Source organism: Sturnus vulgaris, chromosome 3 (assembly GCF_052056855.1).
Source record: "Sturnus vulgaris isolate bStuVul1 chromosome 3, bStuVul1.hap1, whole genome shotgun sequence".
NCBI lineage: Eukaryota > Metazoa > Chordata > Aves > Passeriformes > Sturnidae > Sturnus > Sturnus vulgaris.
The window spans coordinates 26107929-26126003 of record NC_142245.1 but is presented as its reverse complement, the minus strand read 5'-3'; the positions used below and the strand labels follow the sequence as shown (position 1 = coordinate 26126003).

Below are 18075 nucleotides of genomic sequence, written 5' to 3'. Positions count from 1 at the left end.
ATTGTAAGCCCAGTGTTTCTTTTGCACTTACCAAAGAAATGAGGTTTTTCCAAATGATAAGCAAGGAAAAACAGCCTATTTCAGAGGTATGGCAGGGGCAAAGCTATGTTTCCTTCTCTATTTTTCTTTTCCTCTAGCAAAAGCCATTAAAGGGGGTTAGGGAAGAGTCTCCTTGAGAGAAAAGCAGAGATCTTTGTGAGGGAGGGAGAAGAGGTTGAGGGAAAGCACAAAGTGCTGCCATTGGAGAGGGCCAAGACAGCTGAATCAGGGTGATAGGGACTTTTCAGTTTCAGAAACAATTGCTCCAGCAAGAACAGCATGGGAGTTCATGAAATGTTTTTGAACTCAGATTCCTGATAGGAGCTCATTACATAACTTGTGCTTTGTGAGTGCTGGCAACTGGCAACCTACAGAAAGACACAGCCAGAAGCAATGTGCTCAGCTGCTTGCTGTTTTTTTTAAAAAATCACCTATATCTGGGCCAAGCATTAAACAGACAAGCCTATCTTTACCCTTCCCTCTGCCCCCTTCATCAACAGAAGCCTGGTTTTCATCACAGATTAATAAATGAAACCTTCTATCATTTTTCACTGCTTCCCACAGCCTTTTGGTAGGAGTGAACAATGCTCCGAGTCAACATTGCCATAGTGCTTGAAATGTCTTTGCATGTTTGTTCACTTGAAAGAGTTGTGGTGATGGGATCAGAGAGAGGCTTTTAATCTGCCAGTGCGTACAACCTCAAAAACTTTGGGATGGTTTTGATCGCATATAGTTTGACAAAAATCTGTTGGGGAACTGTCTTGCTTATTATCTTTTATAATAACAATATTTTTTTAAAAAAGAGCCCATGTTATACATTCAGCTGTCTCCTGAAGTCATTTGTATCATATGCTGTTAAGGAAATATGTCTAAATGCTGAGGAATTCCAATTAAGCAGGCTCAGCTGGAACAAATAGCCACAGAATTTCACAATACTGTTCTGAAATTATTGGCAGGCCCAGAAGCTGGGGAAATTCTTGAATTTTGGGGTTTTACCATGGTAGACATTGCCACTAAATCTTACTTATTTGTTTTCAAATCAATGGGTTTGTAGACCGTGTGATTTCACAATTGCTGTCAGTGGTTGTTCCTCTTTCTTACTTTCTCTTCCATCTGTCCTAAAAAAAGATGAAATTTTAGTCAAGCAAGCAGAAACTCTTCCACATTTCTAAGAGATGTGTTTATGAGACTAAACACCAAAGAATTTCCTTGGGTTCCGATGGGTTATTTATGATAAAAACTTTGGTTATTTTCCTTGGAGGTAGAGGCAATTCTGTTGAGCCCTTGAGGCGAACTGCATTGTAGGCATTTATTGAATCTGTGAAAATTTAACAGTAAAATAGCCTATTAAGTTCTGCTGTAATATATCATTTTCTGTGCAGTATGTTCGTCAAAAAATAAGTTTAAACTTTTCTGTGTTGTGTAACTCTAATTCCCTGTTTATATGATAAACACTTCTCTGTTTTGCTTTCCAAGGGCCATCATTCCCTGCCTGCCTAATCTACTGTTGCTAGAAAAAATGACAGTAACAAACCAGGGAGGAACAGCTTTCTCTGGGCCTTTGTTTTCACTCTGCTGGGTGAACACTTGTATTTTTTCCCCCTTTGTCTTTCCTTTCCTTTTCAGAGAAAGGAAACCATTTTTGTGTTGCACTAAGGAAAAGTGATTGAAAAGTGGAAGCCCATACTTTTCTCTTCAGCAAGCGGAGATCTGTTTTCAGTCTGATGTTTGGTGAAAGGAAGCTCCAGAGCTGCAGGCCAGCTGCCAGGAATGTCTGATTTCCTTTCCACCCACTCCTATGATCCTCCCTTTTGGCAGTGATTACCGATGACCACAGCTGTCATGCTAGGTCATGGTAAGCTGTCAAGCAAGGTAGTACATGAGATATACGAGGCCCAGGCCTTGATCTGAAGAAGAAGATCTGAAATGGAATCTGGTATCAGCCAGCATGTGAACATACCACAGCGAGAAGCGCTGGGCTGACGTCAGCTTGTCGTTCCGGTTCCTTCAGGAGATGGGCAACCTTCACACAGCCCCTGATATCCTGAAGCGTGAGGAGGGGTTTTAATTTAGTCAGAGAAGACGATTGTCAGGAATGGGCAAGTCCTTCCAGCCGGCTGAAATGAGAAATAAGCACTTTGCGTGGCTCTCACCCAATTAATGTGTAATAACAGAGGGCAAACTCGGTAATCAGTGATCAGAACAGCAGCACTCAGGTGGCTGTGCTGAGTGCAGCACAGTCTGGGTGACCATCTGTTGACATTATGGATGTGACCCAAAATCACCACAGAATTGCAGGCTTCAGAAAATGATGGATACTTTTGTCAGGGACATAACTTCTATAAATAGGACTTGCACTCTACGTAAGGCAGTATTTTGTTAAGCTTCATGTGTTCAGTGCCAAGTGCATAAATGTCTTTTGAAGAGGTAATATTTTACTACTATTTATGCTGTTATGCTGGGTTCAGAATGCACTTTTTGCTGTAGCATCTGTTCTTCTTCTAGTAGCATATTAAATAACATGACTAAAATCCATTAGGTGTTGCTCTGTATGCCTTCCTCCAGAGGGGGAGGCATTTGCGATGGAGTGTTTGTTTTTAAAACATAAAAGAAAAGGTTGCTTTCTGCTTCCCAGAGAAAAAAAAGGTCAACACTAGAGGGACAGAAGGTCATAAATGCTGTGATTGTCCATTGTTTTTGTGGGAGTTTATTGCTGCTTTAGGTTGGCACAGCCAAGGAACTTGCCTTCAAAATAGCCCCAGGGTATGTGTGTGTAGGTGATGCTGATTCCCTTTGGTTCTCATTTAAAATGACAGGGCCCAATACCTGTGGTCTTGCTCCAGTTGGAGGATGATCACCTTAGTGAGTTCCATCTGAATTTCATTTAGTACGATTTACTTCAGAACAGCAAATGTAATTTCAGTCCTTTTGCTCTTTGTTCTCGCAAAACACCTATGACCTTTGAACAAATCTTACATAAAATTGAATTTGACTTTATTAAGCTCTTACACAAGGTTGGTAGAAAATTCCAGGAACCCTCTGGACAAGATCCAATTTCTTTACTGATTTCTCCTAGCCAAAAAAGGCAGCTAATGACTACTTTCACAAGGCTGGGGAATCCACAGCTACAGCTAAGAGGGGTAAAAAAAATGTCATAAATAAACAAGCCCGTCCACAAACCCTTCCTCAGGAAACCAGCATGGGAAGCACAGACATTTAGAATGACAATCCAGCATGTTTTGCCAAAGAGAGACTTTCCAAAACAGCTGTAGAAATGGTTGCAGTTTCCTTGAACGTCCCTTTTAATAGCATTACAGCCTCAACTGTTTATATGTTAATCTAATTGTTTTCTTGCTGTCAAGCTGTATTTATTGCCATTGTATAAAGTTGTTAGCCTTCATAAGTAACCCTTGAGAGGGAGTGACAGGCTTCAATAAATGCTGCTGTCCATGAACCCAGTTACCTTCCAGTCTCTCTTCATTCAGGTACAGTCAGTTTTGAGGCTGGGACAGAAGCTGTTGTTAAGTCTCCTTGCAGGATACCACATTTGCTTCATTTGTTCAGAAAGCTTTTCATAACTGTCCCATGTCTGGAGCACTCAGGAGTGAATGTGCTTCCTCTCTTTGCATAATGGTTGAACTCCCCGTGGAAGAGGAGGTATTTAAATAACCACGTTGCCATGTAGAGTGTCTCATGATTTCAATCCTCAGAGTCCCTGAGCTATCTGAGTACATATTTATAATAAGCTTGGTGAATGCTCTCTCTGGCTATTTATCAGCTGTGAGCCTGTGTTTCCATTTTACAAGTGCTACTCTATAACTTAAGAATATGGTATGTCCTGTAGTTAGCAGAATTGTTTAATTTTTTTTGTCTCCAAGAACAGAAAGTTCCCAGCATGCGACAAACCTTCTTTGTGTAAAATATACACATATACTTTTTTCTCTTTGCTTTGCTGACTTGGACTGTGGGACATAGCTGCTGAGATGCAAAAGGATTTTTGTGTCTGGCCCTCACTGCCGTGTTAGAGGGTTTAGCTCTAAATATATTTGCAACTGGCAAGACCTGTGTCCATACTGTTGAACTCTTCTACACTCAAAACTCACAAACTGAGTTTTGGCCTATGCTACCTAACTTCTGAGCCGTGTTGAGGAATTATATGCAACCTGGCACCCTCCCAAATGCTAGCTGACCCACACTACATCTGTGGTCAGGGCTGCTCCACCACTTTAATAAGAAAGACATTTGACATTGCCTGACCTACAAGGCTGTGTACAGTTCTTAGCCATAAACAGGCTCATCTGTGCTGGGAAAAGGGAAGATTCAAGGCCCTTAAGTGAGACTCAGATGCCTAAGTTTCAGTTCAGGCTGAAAAATTGCAAGGCTGTCTGTAGTCATCATGGCTTCTGAAATCCCAGAGACACAATTTTGTAAATAATTTAAGTAGTGTTTAAAGTACTTAAGTACTCAGAAGTAAGACCATTTTGGCACTGATTGTCCTGGCATGGTGAAAGCACCATCAGAAGTCACAGAATGGGCTACCCTGATTTGACATCTCCTGAAAGTTTGGGTTTGGTAGTTCTGTTCATGGTGACAGAGGTGGTTTGAGCACAGAAATATGCAGCTGTGGCTGCTTCGATTTAGGAGTGTGGGTAGTGCTGGTGGTGCAACACTGAGCTGTGTGTCAGAGTGGTCACCCAAAAATCCAGAGCTGTCTCTTTCACCTCAGGTAAGAACAACTGAGGCATACCTGGAAGTACTCTGGGGTTTTCTGCTGAGTGAGGTGTATACGGGTCTGGGATCCTAAGGGCGCTGTGGGTGTAAGGTTCTGATTGCCTGTTTCCTACAGAAGTCTTCTATCCTCTGAGATAAAGCTTAAGGTGAATGGTGATATTAACACTGTTTTTTTGGAACAAAGAAGTGAGCTTGACCTAAACATCCTCACCCAAAGGGATGTGTGAAGGCCCTGAACACAGAAAGCGTTAGTAAGTATTTCCTGTGATGAGCAGTGAGTTTAAAGTAGATCTGTGGCTTAGGGAAATGATGATTTCCTGGCACACTCCTCCATTTCGTGTTTCCTTGACCAGCTGATGAATCCCATCTCCATTGCACCTGTGTGATCACACAGGGGTTGCCACCCTTGGGCTGAGACTGGCCAGCCTGCCCTGGCAGCCGTGCCCAGCAGCAGAAGCGAGCATAACTCCACCATGAGTCACCACTGGAAGACAGGCAGCACTGACCCAGGGACATTGAGGGCAGGTGTCTGTGTCCTCAGTAGGGCATGAGGCTGTATGCTCCAGGGTACCTCACCTTGCTGTAAATAAAAAAATGGTGCTTTGAAGTGGCAACATTTTTGTCTCAGTTGAACCTGTGCTAGCAAACAAGGAAATTCCAGAAAAATGCTGCAGAGACCTTCATGTTCTCCATCTATTGACCTTGCATGAGAATTACCTACCCCTTGCAACAAGACTCTGCATTTTACTTGCTTTGTCAGCCAGCCTTCTCCTTATAATTGAGCTATATTGGCATCTCATATTTATTGCTGGGTAACCATCAAACAGATGCTTCAAGACAGGCTTTGGACTAAGACTGCTCTACTGCTCAAAGCTTATATCCTGTAGTCACCAGTAACACCACTGAATACCAGAGAATACTGAAGACACACTTTTTGAAGGCTGGAAACTGACTTATGTTAGATAATCGGAAATGACAATTAATACTCAGTTTCGAAAGTTTAGATTTACGGTTTTAAAACAAATGTTTCCACTTCCAGAAAAATATTTTATGTGGAAGGAGTCTTAACTAAAAATTGTGTTTAAGAACAACAAAAACAGTTGTGAAATCTGGATTGACTCAGAATTTTTAAGGACGTGCTAAAAGATTGAAGAAAAAGACCAACTGTTAAAAGTGCATAAAATTCTACTTGTTTGCTATCTAAATAAGAATTTAGCTGAAGTGAAATGGATATAAATTTCTGTTCAGACCTACTGCAGCTGGTTCACATCCTATCCTACCTGGGACAGGACATGAACCAGATTAAAGAGAAAATAATGTAACACTTTGTGAAGAAAAGAATTCTGCCAGGGTGAAGGACTGAATTAGAAATGACTGGATGCCTCACGGAGGAGTCATCAGTCATGAAGTTTTATTTTTCGTGCGTGCTCTCAAGAGACCAGGCAGATCTAATCTGTGAGGAGCTGACTGCTGACTCAGGCTGCTGCGGGAAGGCGTGGAAGGACAGCCAGGGAAATCTCTGACCTTCACTTTGCTGCTGACTGCCACTTGGGGTTTTCCTGCCTGGAAAAGTGGCAGTGGGCTGGGGTAGCTGGGGAGGAAACAGAGACCAGAACCATTGACCTCCATCTAAACAGAATACAGAAAAAGACAATAAACTCCAGGAGGAAAAACACAGGCTTGATTTACCTAGGAGGAAGTGAGAATATTAAATTCTTTCAAGTAACTGCAGGAGGTGTAATAGAGGAAATCTATTGAAAACAGACAGAGGAGAATCTGTCTCTAGCCGGGGATTCCTATGGCACACAGAAGTGATAGATATCTACTATATAACTAATATTTTACAACTGATTAAACCCGTGAATACTGTGGGATTATTGAAGAGAATGAGACACCTTTGTGCAGTCACTCCTCTTTTTAAAAAACATGGGAAGGCCAGACTTTAATTGTTGCAAATAGTAACTTACAGAATCACACGTTGCACAGAAATTCTTTGTTTCTTTTCCCATTACAGTATTACATTACATTGACTCTGGTTTCCATGTTCCAGAAGCATTTATTATATCCTTATCATAACCTTAAGTTCTTAGACACAGAGATCAATTAACATATGTCAAGGGAAGTTCTTACACTCCAATTGCACTTGGCTGGCTGACAGCACCTACATGTATGGAGAGAACAGAGCACCAAAATTTAGGAATTGTGTCCTGTCTGATGATGAAGATTAAATAATGAAAAGTATTCTATTTCTCTCCAGTCTGTTGAGTTTGATGATTTTATAAATCTAAACCTAGACTAAATTTTCATACATTTTGAACATGAAGAAAATAGAATTTCTGTCCTTTATAAGAATACATTCATTAAGAAGGAAGCTAGAAAACCATGTTTAGAATAATTCCTTCTATGACAGAGAGACAAAAAGAACCAACTTGTTCCCCCAACTCCACAAGCTAAACTATAACAACACAATTCTATAATTAAAGTGAAAAAAAATTTTACTCCTTTGTCTTAGTTGATGCCATATTGCCAGGTAATTGCAATCCTTTTTGTTTGTGTGCCTAGGACACTGTGTTTACGCTCAGTGCTGTGAAAGAAAATCCAGTAAAAAGTCTATTTTGCAATATCGAAAGTAGTTCTTATTTCAAGGAAAATAATGAATTTTGTCAAATCAACAGTTATGACTAAGTGGGCCCAAGTACAAGACAAACTGAATAAAATTGTTTGGTTGTAAACCACTTAATTTTTTCCCTAAGTACCTTGAGAGCAAATTTCCTCAGAATCTACCCTCTACCATATGAGTAAAGGAAAAAAGCTTCGTATGATTTACTATGAGTGTGTCTCATCACACCATACTTTAGCACATATTTTCTTCATCCCCTATATTAATGTTATAAGTGACTGAAAACGTGGAAATACACCTTACTATATTTGTATTTACTTGATGTTAACTGTGTTGAACAATGGCTTGGTAAAAGAATCACTGCTAGGTTTAATGCTCTGTTGGCTGGCCCAGAATGAAAGTGGAGTTTAACATTTTGTTTATTGTTTGCTCGTTGTATATCTACATGATGTGTTTGGACAGCCTAGTTCACATTCTCATAATTAAAGAATTCCTGAGTGCAGGAATACTTCTGGGATTAGATCACTAGAGGAGATTTGGTTTATGTGAGCTATTATCTCTCTGATATTGGATGTCTCCAATCTTAATTTAGGAAGATCAGGATATCAAATGCATAGGGATTTTTGTAACAAGTGCTTTAGATTCAGGTGCACTGTGGATTTAAGTTTTCTGCCCTTCTAATACCTTTAGAGTTGAGTTAGTCTATTTGTAGGGTCTAGTAAGTGGTTAAACCTAACTTTCTGAAAATGTGAAGGTCACAAGTGATAGTATTCAAAAGTCTTTGGAAGGTTCTCTTTAGAGAATATAAAGTTATTTTTTCACCTCTGAGTTATCTTGACTCTAAGTCTTCATTCAAATGAGCCCCAGCTGGTAGGAATATTTCTGTAATTGCAGAGTGACATAATAAATAGGGCTGAGAAATCTCTAAAGCTGTTCCTGGTCCATTTCAGATGGCCACTCTGGCAGCATTTGCTGTATAAGGGAGTCTTCATCAGCTAATGGCAAATTCAGCTGTAGCAGTGTGGTTCTATACTGAGGCTGGAGAACCTTTGGAAAAGTCATGCTCCAGCAGGCTATGTTCCCTCCAGTAGGATCTGGGGAGAATGTTTGGTGGTGTGTCTGGCTTAAGAAATACACAAATACAAAAGGAAGCTTTGAATGCTGTCAGTTGGTATCTACTTCCAGTAAGAAATGAGAAAGTAGGGGTACATGCTGAGCCTCATGGCAGTCTTTTGTGTTTGCCTTTCATGCTGTGCAGGTAGAAATATATAACCTCAATATGTAATTTGTATGTTTTCAATCTGCTCTGTATTTCAAATGGTGAATGAAGAACTGTGTTACAGGCAAATTCTGGAGAAGATAAAAACAAGACAAGCAAACGCTAGAGGTGAACCAGGTAGAGGGTTTCATATTATGGGGCTGAGAAGCTACTGCAGACACATAGCTGGAACTATGGGTTGGGTGCTGTGTACATGACCAGCACTTCCAAAGTTATTTTATTCTTCTTAAAGCCACTGGCACTGCTGAACAAACTTTGTGGAGTACATTCACTTTTATTTTTGGTTGTTGTAACTTTTTCCTTTAGATAATCTAAAATTAAATACTCTATGGATTCAGTGACAAAAGCTCAAATAGCTGTGTATGTAAAAGAAACCTCCTTGTAAACCGAGCATCCCACTACCACAGAGCATCACTGGCACTTGTTGTGGGATGTTTGGTCTGCTGACAGACTGGAGTAGGACGGGGAGTACATGGGGACTTACTGGAATACATCCCAAGAGTAATGGCTTATAAAGACTTGCAATAAATAATAAATGCCCAAGGTAATATTCTTTCTAATGAACATTTTAATGGTTTCTTTTCCCCAGTAGGGGACTTTCAGACTTCTTAATAGAGGCACAGAATGAACCCTTTGTGCTGCGGCTGTCTCTCGCCATCACTTTTTGTTTTCTTCTCGCCTGTCCCTTATTGCTGGCTGCCACTGCTTCACTCTGCCTCCAGCTGTGAGGGCAAAGTTTACAGTGTCTTCAAAACCTGCTCTTTGTTTTCTTTGGTTGGGGTAAAGCTTGGTGAGGGACAAAGCAAAGTGCCTCCCTGCCCACTGGAATGCGCTTGGCAGCATTCCTGTGCCTTGCTCCCTGCACCAAGCATGAACTGGAAACAGAAGAGCTCAGCCTGTGTCTGCAGTAAGAATTAGCTGGATAAGGTTTTACACGATCAACAGAGGCAAAATTCAGACATCTTCACATGGAAGCAATTGTATTGCTCTCCAGCACACCCATGCTCTCTGCATAGCTCATCTTTTTCTTTAGATTCTTTGCTAGATGCAGGATTCTTTCTTTTTCTCCCATGTTTTGCCTGTAGGTTTTATAGGCGACCTTCATGTTGGAAAACAACTTCATTTTCTGCCCTAGTGATTTACCAAACTCTACAATAAGAGCAAATATGGATATTGGTTTCCTATCAAAGTGTTTTGTGTTAAAATTCGGTCCTGCTGTGAGACTATGCCTAGCCACCTTTAAATAGTTAAGAACTGTATTTTTAACTGGAGTTAGAATGTTTCCTAAAGGAACCTACAGTCTGGGATGGAGTCCAGATGTACATTTGAGATGGCTAAAATGGAAAGTCCTGATTTTTTATTAGGCATGCCATTCAGAGTGCAAAATGAAGTGTGAGCAAAGAGAGCATGTTGGCATGGCAACAGCAAGTAAAATTTAATGCAACAGGTTTTGATTCTGACCTGCAAAAGGAACTGTTTGTCCTAAGAGACAGCTTGTAGCCCATAAAAATTTTAGAAGACGGTAACTCGTCTTCACTAAAGGCCAGCAACTGGAGAGCTGGATATCTCATAGGTTTTTAGCCAACAAAAGAATCTAAATATTCTAGTGGTTCTTGTTCTGACATAGACGTGCAAAAAGGAAATGCTTCAATAATGTGTCTATTGCTCACATGATAGCCACCTGCAGGCAACCTCTAAAATATAGTCTCTCTCTGTTATTTTTAATAGTGTATGTGGTGTTTGTAAAACTGTAAAATATAATGAGACTAAATACTTCATAGAAAAATATATAACATGTCAATAACAATGATTAAAATTTTGTTTTTAGGAATTCTCATTTCCTACATCTATGATGAATCCACAATTGTGTGCTCACTACGTGTTACAGCTATTAAACCAAAAAGACTGAGAGAAGCAGCAAGTTTGGGAAAGCAAGCTGTTTTCTAGATTAGTTTATTAAATCTGGAACTATTGGCAGATAGCTTAAATGGTATCATTCGTGCCAGGTATTTTATTCTGAAGGATGTGCTCAGTTTCCTTTCAAGATTAGCTGCCCTGGATTCCTGAGAGCAGAGCTGGCTGCACAAATCACATTCAAAATACTTGACTGTCTAATTCTGTCTTTAGCCACCTCATCTGTCTCCATGGGAAGAGGCAAATCTACAGGAACAAAAAGAGGAATGAACTACTTTCCAGAGTTTTGATTCACAGGAAGAAATAAGCTACTCCTAAGAGTAACTTTGATCTTCCAGGATTTGCAGTTCACCTTCTGGATCAAAGATGCTTGTAGAAGTTTGGCTAAGGGTAAGGGGTAATCTTCCAAAATGAAGAACAGATTCGAGATGTGACTCAAGACTCACCTTGGAGAGGGCTTGGGTCACCCTACTGGAAGGCAGACAAGTGGAGAGTAGGCATCTGTGTGCCCCTTGTGACCTGAGAATCCTTGTATTGCTTTCACCTCACTGTTTGCAGGTGTCTTCATAGAAAAGTGGGCAAAGGCATTTGTGCTTACAAACCACATATGCACTGCAGGCAATAAAACCTTCCACTGCTCCTGTGAGGTAAAGCTTCTCCTGCCATGCTCTCACTGTAGACAGATTTGAGCTGCTCAAGCAGAACCAAAGCATAGCAGCCTCTTTGTTGCACTGTGACTTGTTGTTGGTCAAGACTTGTATGACCTTCTCACAGCATGAATGCTTTCTATACTGTACAAGCATAATTGTAAACCCCACAAGACGTGAGTTTAGTGCATTTCTGACACTGTGACTGCTGATCGTGTTTGGAATCTGTATCCTAGTTAATATAGGCCTATCCTGACCTACATCAACAGTCCCTTTGCCTATATATTTAATACTTTTATTTCATTTAAAAAGAAAGATGCTTATAATGCTGTGTGGGTGAAAGCTTTCAGTAAAGTATGCTAAAAACAGGTTATTTTTTTCAAATCCTGTTGAGAGAAGAAACAACATGAGGGGGGCTGCAACAGTGAGTTTCAATGTCTTTTCATGCAGTAAGGGTCATGACCTGAAGTCCTTTCTAAACTCATTTTATGTGAGTCTTCCTTTTCTGGTCTTGAAGAACCTCTGGGCTTTTCAGCTGTTGGTAAGGGTTTTTTTTCCCAGAAGTACCCATAAGTGAAATTTTTCTGTTTAATAACATCACCTGCTGAAATCAATGGAAAGCCAGTCTCTTGGAAATTTTTTTGCAGTTCTGATATTTTTCTGAGAGATATATTTTTTTCTTGTTGCAAGTATTTGGAATACAACAGGAACCATTGGTACCTACACTGGAATAAATTTCATCAGTCCCACATACTGTAAATTGCTGCCCACTTAACATCCATCAGGTAGACACTACCCTTGGCTTCATCACTCTGGGATGCACCCCAGGAATGCAGTGGCTTAACAATGCATGATAAAAATACTAAAAAGACAATATTCTTTCCTTCTATTTAAAGTATACCAGGCAGCACTTCCTTTGGAGGAACAGAGAAGTAATTATCATCATACCACCATTTCCTCAGTGTCTAGATTAACAACAGGTTATGGGGGTCCAGAGCTGAGGAATTCAGCCTTGTTACCATTTATAGGTTCTCCCTGCATCCTATAATATGCTTTCCCATTAGCTAAAAGTGCTATTTCAGGAAATTGCTTTAAGGCTTGGTTTGATTTGGGGCAGGGAGGGAGGTGAGGGAAAAATGCTGTTGCCCTGTTCCACTGTAGCTCTAGGCAGTTACTAAGAAGCAGGTATGCGTTTTTTTTATCTGTCAATTCTTTTTCCATTTATTGTTCAGTAGAATGTCATCTTCAAGAAGTTCCCACAGACTACTGCATCTTAACCTTTTACAGGTAGACAGTAATAGGGTAAAAAGAGGGAAGGGATAGTAATAAATGATCTCCTTAAAATTTTCTAGTTTTGCTAAATTTTATTAGACGAAGATTGGAATATTAGCTGTATTGATATTGATTAATCATAGCTACATGGAAATATATTTGTTTTTAATCCCCAGGACTGGTAATTGTACTGAGATTATTTTCCTTTTGTGCTGTCACTGCTCCTGACAGGACAACTCCTGGTCTCCAATGAAGCAACTGATAGTCCTGGAGGCCATGTCTAACATGAATTTTTCTTAAAGACCTCAGTAGTTTTGATTTCTGGTTTGAGATGTTTCTGTCTTCAGGTCCATATTTACTAAATTTTGAAATTCATACATGTCCAACAAAACAGTCCTGCAGATGAATGTGTTTGGTCTCAATTCCAGTCTCAAGAACAATTACTCTTTTTCATTTTTTTTCTTTTTTTTTAACTTGTTACTGCAAATTCATTAAGAATATGTTATACTTTTAAAGGAAGTATTTTTAATCCTGAATGAATGAGATTATTGGGTGATAGAAATCTAGAAAAGGAAACTCTGGATAAATTTGCAAGTAGAGAACCCCATAGAACATCTAATTCTTTGCAGAGACATCATAAATGACATCAGAAGTGAATGGCCAGCAAGGGCCTCATGTGCTATGTATGAAACCCAATTTTTTTTTTCACTTGAGCTATTTAATATAAACCTGTAATAACTCAATTTTAAAATAGACTACTCAAAAGAAAATCTTTCTCTAAACAACTTGTGAAATGATATTTTTCAACTGTTTTTAAGCATCATTTCAAAAGTGAAGATGCTCTTCCAGCAAGACATTTTGCACAAAATCATCTGCAAACAGAAAACTTCAGTAATATTCTTGACCAAATACAATAAATCCTGTAAATACTGATCTACAATTTGATTTATATTCTCATGTGGCTCATTAAAAAAAATAATTTTTATGGTTTTTTTTCCCTCCTTTTAATGCAGAAACACTCCACACCTAGGCACAGAATGGCTATAGTAACCATTGTTAGGATTAGTGAGGATTTTGTTTTAATTGTTATCTGTGGAGTTGAAGCAGTAGTTGTTTATGTGTATTGTGCATTTGGATTTTATTTTTCATAAAATCTAATAATTCAACCTCTTTATTTTCAAGAGTAATTCTATCAGATTCTTACATCTGAATGCCTCTTGGTCTTCCACATGACTTGTCATCGGATAAAAAGTACATCATCTGTTTTAGTAGCAAATCTGATCAGGGATATTGTGCCACTTCATTTTTAACTCAATTTTCATTTGACAGATGTGTATTTAGATAGCCTGTACCATCTGACTGATGCACAAAACTTATTCCTCCAAAGAAACATGTGTCTTCTGCACCTTTTCCATCTCATTTATGCATATGTACAGATAGGGCTGGCTATTCAAAAGATATTAATATGAAAACGATGACAATTCATTTTATAGTCAGAACAGGGCATGACTGGAGCAAATCAAGTATGCTCCAAAGACTGTGTGCCAGACCTCCTTGTCAAGAGCAGGTGGCTGAAGAGTCAGCAATATGACATAAGTGCTTTGAGTGTGATCCGAGTGAGCATAACTGATTCCCTACCACATGGTATCCATATAGTTTGTGGGGGCCTTTATCCCACATTGAGGCACTGAGACATAAATCAGCACACAGGGATGTTTCTACTATGCTGATCAGTGAGATACATCATTCATATGAGATGTATGGTTCTATGCCTACTCAAGACCTCTTACAGATGCTGCCCCCATAACTGTGAATATTTGAAGAATATGTTTTGCCGACAAGGAATTCAAAAGTGCTTTTGATTTTTGCACAAAATTAATTTGCATGATATTGAATGCCAATATTTGATTGTCAGTTCATACTCAATGAGAAAATCACCAAAATCTCTCTGAAAAAATTAAAAATGTTCTAAATATTCCTAAGAAAATACAACACAGCATGGACAGGAGCAATACCTAAAAACTTGCTAAATTATGACCAAGTAAACTAGCTTCCTGCTCTGATGAGGTAACAGGTCCACAGGAAAGGCTAAGACTCCAGCTCCTATATTACTTACATTTTGGGACTCTTTTAAATGATTCTCTTACCAGAAAGCTAAGGAAATGAAGTCTTGTGAGTAAATGCAAAGTTGGATCAAAAGAGAAACTAGGTAATAGTGACCTGATTATATTGTTTAATTGAAATATACTGAGGAGTTTCTACAGGAGATTGTTCTCAATTAAATATTGTTAAATATTCTCATGAATTATCTGAATAAAGGAATAATATTCCATGCAGTAAATTTGCATATGACAGGAGATGAGGGTGGTTCTGAACATGTGGAAAGCAGAATTAGAATCCCAAATGATTTTGACAAATTGGAAACATCATCTGAAAAAAATAGGATTAAGTACAATAGGAACAAATGAAAAGTGTTAGGCAGAAATAATCTGCACAGATACAGGATGGGGTAATACAATAGACAGCAGTTCTCTGGAAAAGATCTGGGAATGTGAATCAAATTAAACATGAATTGATGAATTATTAAAAAGCTAAGTGACCAGCTAGTATGTATATGAAAACCAGAATGCAGCCTGCAGAAGTAATCTTCTAGGAATTTATTCTGGTAAGGACTCTGGAGCACTGTAGCCAAGGAGAACTTGAAAAATTGTAGTTATTAAGCACTCTGAAGATGGAAGGGTCAGGGCAATAATTAAGATGTAAAAGAACCATACTGTTGTAAAAAGGAAAGGAGTAAGATGTTCTTTTTGTTCATGGCAGACATAATAAGAAAGAACAAGCTAAATTACAGCAAGGGAGAGTCAGAATAGTTATTAGGAAAACCTTTGTAAACATAAACATAGCCAAGCATGGAGAGCTGCTGAAGTCACAATCGGGAATGTACATTTGTAACAAGTGACACAAAGATTGATTCTGCCTTGAGGACAAACAAAATGACCTTTTAAAGTACTTTGCAGCTCAACTTCTATAATTTTATACCAAGACAGAAATAAGTTTTGCACCTTTGCTTATCTCAAATTGCATGTAGTTCCATGAAGAGATTTAGTGAATCACAGGAAAAATTCCTAATCAATGAGAGCAGTACTTACTTGTGTACAAGAATGCAGTTTTGTGAAGTTATTGCTTAGCATTCATGATGTGTGAACTTTGTTAAACTTATATTGACCTCTGCCAGGAAGTATTTTAAGATCACTATTTCAAGTGAGTACGAGTACAATAACAAAAATTGTAGCTTCTGAAGTGATTTGATCTACTCAGGGAATAGGGGTGAATATTCAGCAAAGTTAGCTCTTACTCAACGGCCCATGGAATGTTTTTGGAAAAGAGAGATGGTTGAATCACGCCACCTTTATGTATACTGCTGCTGTTTGGACTTTTGGACTGCAGCTCTCTCTCTCGTGGCTGGAAGAGACCCACAGGGAGCCCTGTGTCCTGGGCACAGCTGTGCACTGTGTCCGTGAGCTGAGCTTCAGCAGAATAGGAGACACGAGCTGTATCAAGCCAGCACACTGACTTTTTGTCACCTGGGCTTTCTCTTTGGTTATTCCTTCTGTGCAATGCAAATGGGGTGATCAAGAGACGGATTGTATCATTTTAATTCCTGAGTCTGTCCAGAGCTCTCTCTCTTGATAGGGACTTGATGTTCTGAAGTATTACTTCACTGCTTTCAGTCTGTTTGTTTAGGCTGGTGATTAAATGCTTAAAGGGTGTAGTGGTGGAGAAATATTTGCACTATCCAAAAAAAATATTGGTTTCTGAATATTTAGGGAAGCTTGTGAAATTCTTCATACCTTTCTGCTCCTTGAAATCTGTGGTAACGCTTTTGTGTGCTACTTCCTTCCAGCTTTATATACCACATGGTACCAAATATCTGTAGCAGAGATTGGGAAACCTCTGTTTAGCAGGTCTGGTTTTTGGTTATGCTATAAATAGAGGTGAAACATGTAACTCATTTCAAGAACATTTTCTTCACTGAGATCACAGGATCATTTAAAGCTGTCCAAACACTTAGGGTGAGTGTCCAGGTAGTCTGGATTTTTTTTTTTTTTTCAGGAAATTTGGAAGTGGGACAGCTTACTCACTGTAGATGATTCATATCTTTATATCCTAGTTTGAAGTGGTTCACCACACCGTGGCCACAACTTCAAAAGTGTCAGATGATCATCAGACAACACTCCTGCCTGTAAGACTGATTGATTTTCCTGGCTTTCTAGAGTTTTCATAACTTACTAACCTCTGCCCCTAAACCCAAACAATTTAGGTTCAAGAACAAGCATTAGGAAATTGTTTATGAAATAGTGAATATACTAAATTCCCCAACAGAGAAAGCTCTTAAAACCAGTGCTCTGGGGACTCCAGTGCAGAGATACTGCCCTTCTCATGGATTCTTAAAGCACTTTTCCATGTTCCTTTTTACAAAGGTTTTATCTTTTCCAGTTTTAAATCTTTTTGTCTAGACAGTAGTAAGTAACTTGCATACCTTTCTGTCAAGAATGGTATGGTTAAGTCTTTCAGATAAATATAGCTGGATATTTAAATACAAAAATAAATGTCTAAAGCTCTGCTTATTAGTAGCATCTGTCTCACACTTGATGTGTACTTCTCAGAAATATTCTAATACCTACAGAGGCTATATTTAAGCAACCTTGCTCCTGCTTTGGTGATCACATGTCATGCGCTGCCTATATTGTTGATTTTGTTGCTAAGACCCGCTGTGAGTTCTAGTTTCCAGTGTTTCAGGTTACATGTTTAAACCTGGCCTTCCAACTGTTTCACGCTATCCTGTGTGTCCCCATCTACTAAAGCTGATACTCTGGAGGCCCTCTCTTTCCACACTGGCCCACGTTGGCATGAAAAATTGAGTGGAAAGAGGAGTTAGGATTACAGATTTTTTTTTGTTTATGGTAGTTGTTAATTTTCCATTTTGGAAATGTCACTAAGAGGAAGACTTAGGAAGCACATATTGGGTGTATGTGGTCAGCAGATTGGCTTCTGTCACCTTCTCCCTTCCCAAAGCATTGAAGCCATTAGGGAAAAACCCAGAAACTCTGAGGAACCTGGCAGACATCAAAGCTGACAAACCAAAGAGGACTACAGAGAAAAATTTTTACTTTAAATCTCTTTTCCATAAGCCTTTGATTCAACATCTTTCATTAAGATGGATAAGGAAAAATTTGGCCTTTATGGACACTTATTTGGAGGATTATATTTAGGCTCCCATGTGCAACTGGAAGTGAGCTCCCTGTACACCTGTGAGGTTTTAATTAACTTACATTGTAAAGTGTCAGGGGGACTTGGGCTATCCCAGTTAAGCTCTGTGCATGATGACATATCAGTCAGCATGATAGGGCTTCGCTTCTACAAGTAGAAACCCAGCATGCACTGTGTTGTGGAAATTATTATCCCATGCAAAAAAAAACCCCCTGTATGTTACTCTATCAGGCTCAAGTTCATTCCTCTGACTCTGTCCAAATATTTTTTGTACATGGCTATGGTAGTTTGTGTTTCTTCAG

At 39.2% G+C, this 18075-nt stretch overlaps 1 long non-coding RNA gene across 1 annotated transcript in view; it reads left to right on the top strand.

Annotated features, from left to right (window-relative positions):
- LOC106857213 (uncharacterized) overlaps nt 1–18075 on the top strand; it is a 280912-nt gene that overhangs the window by 223377 nt on the left and 39460 nt on the right. The gene's annotated exons all lie outside the window — the stretch shown is intronic.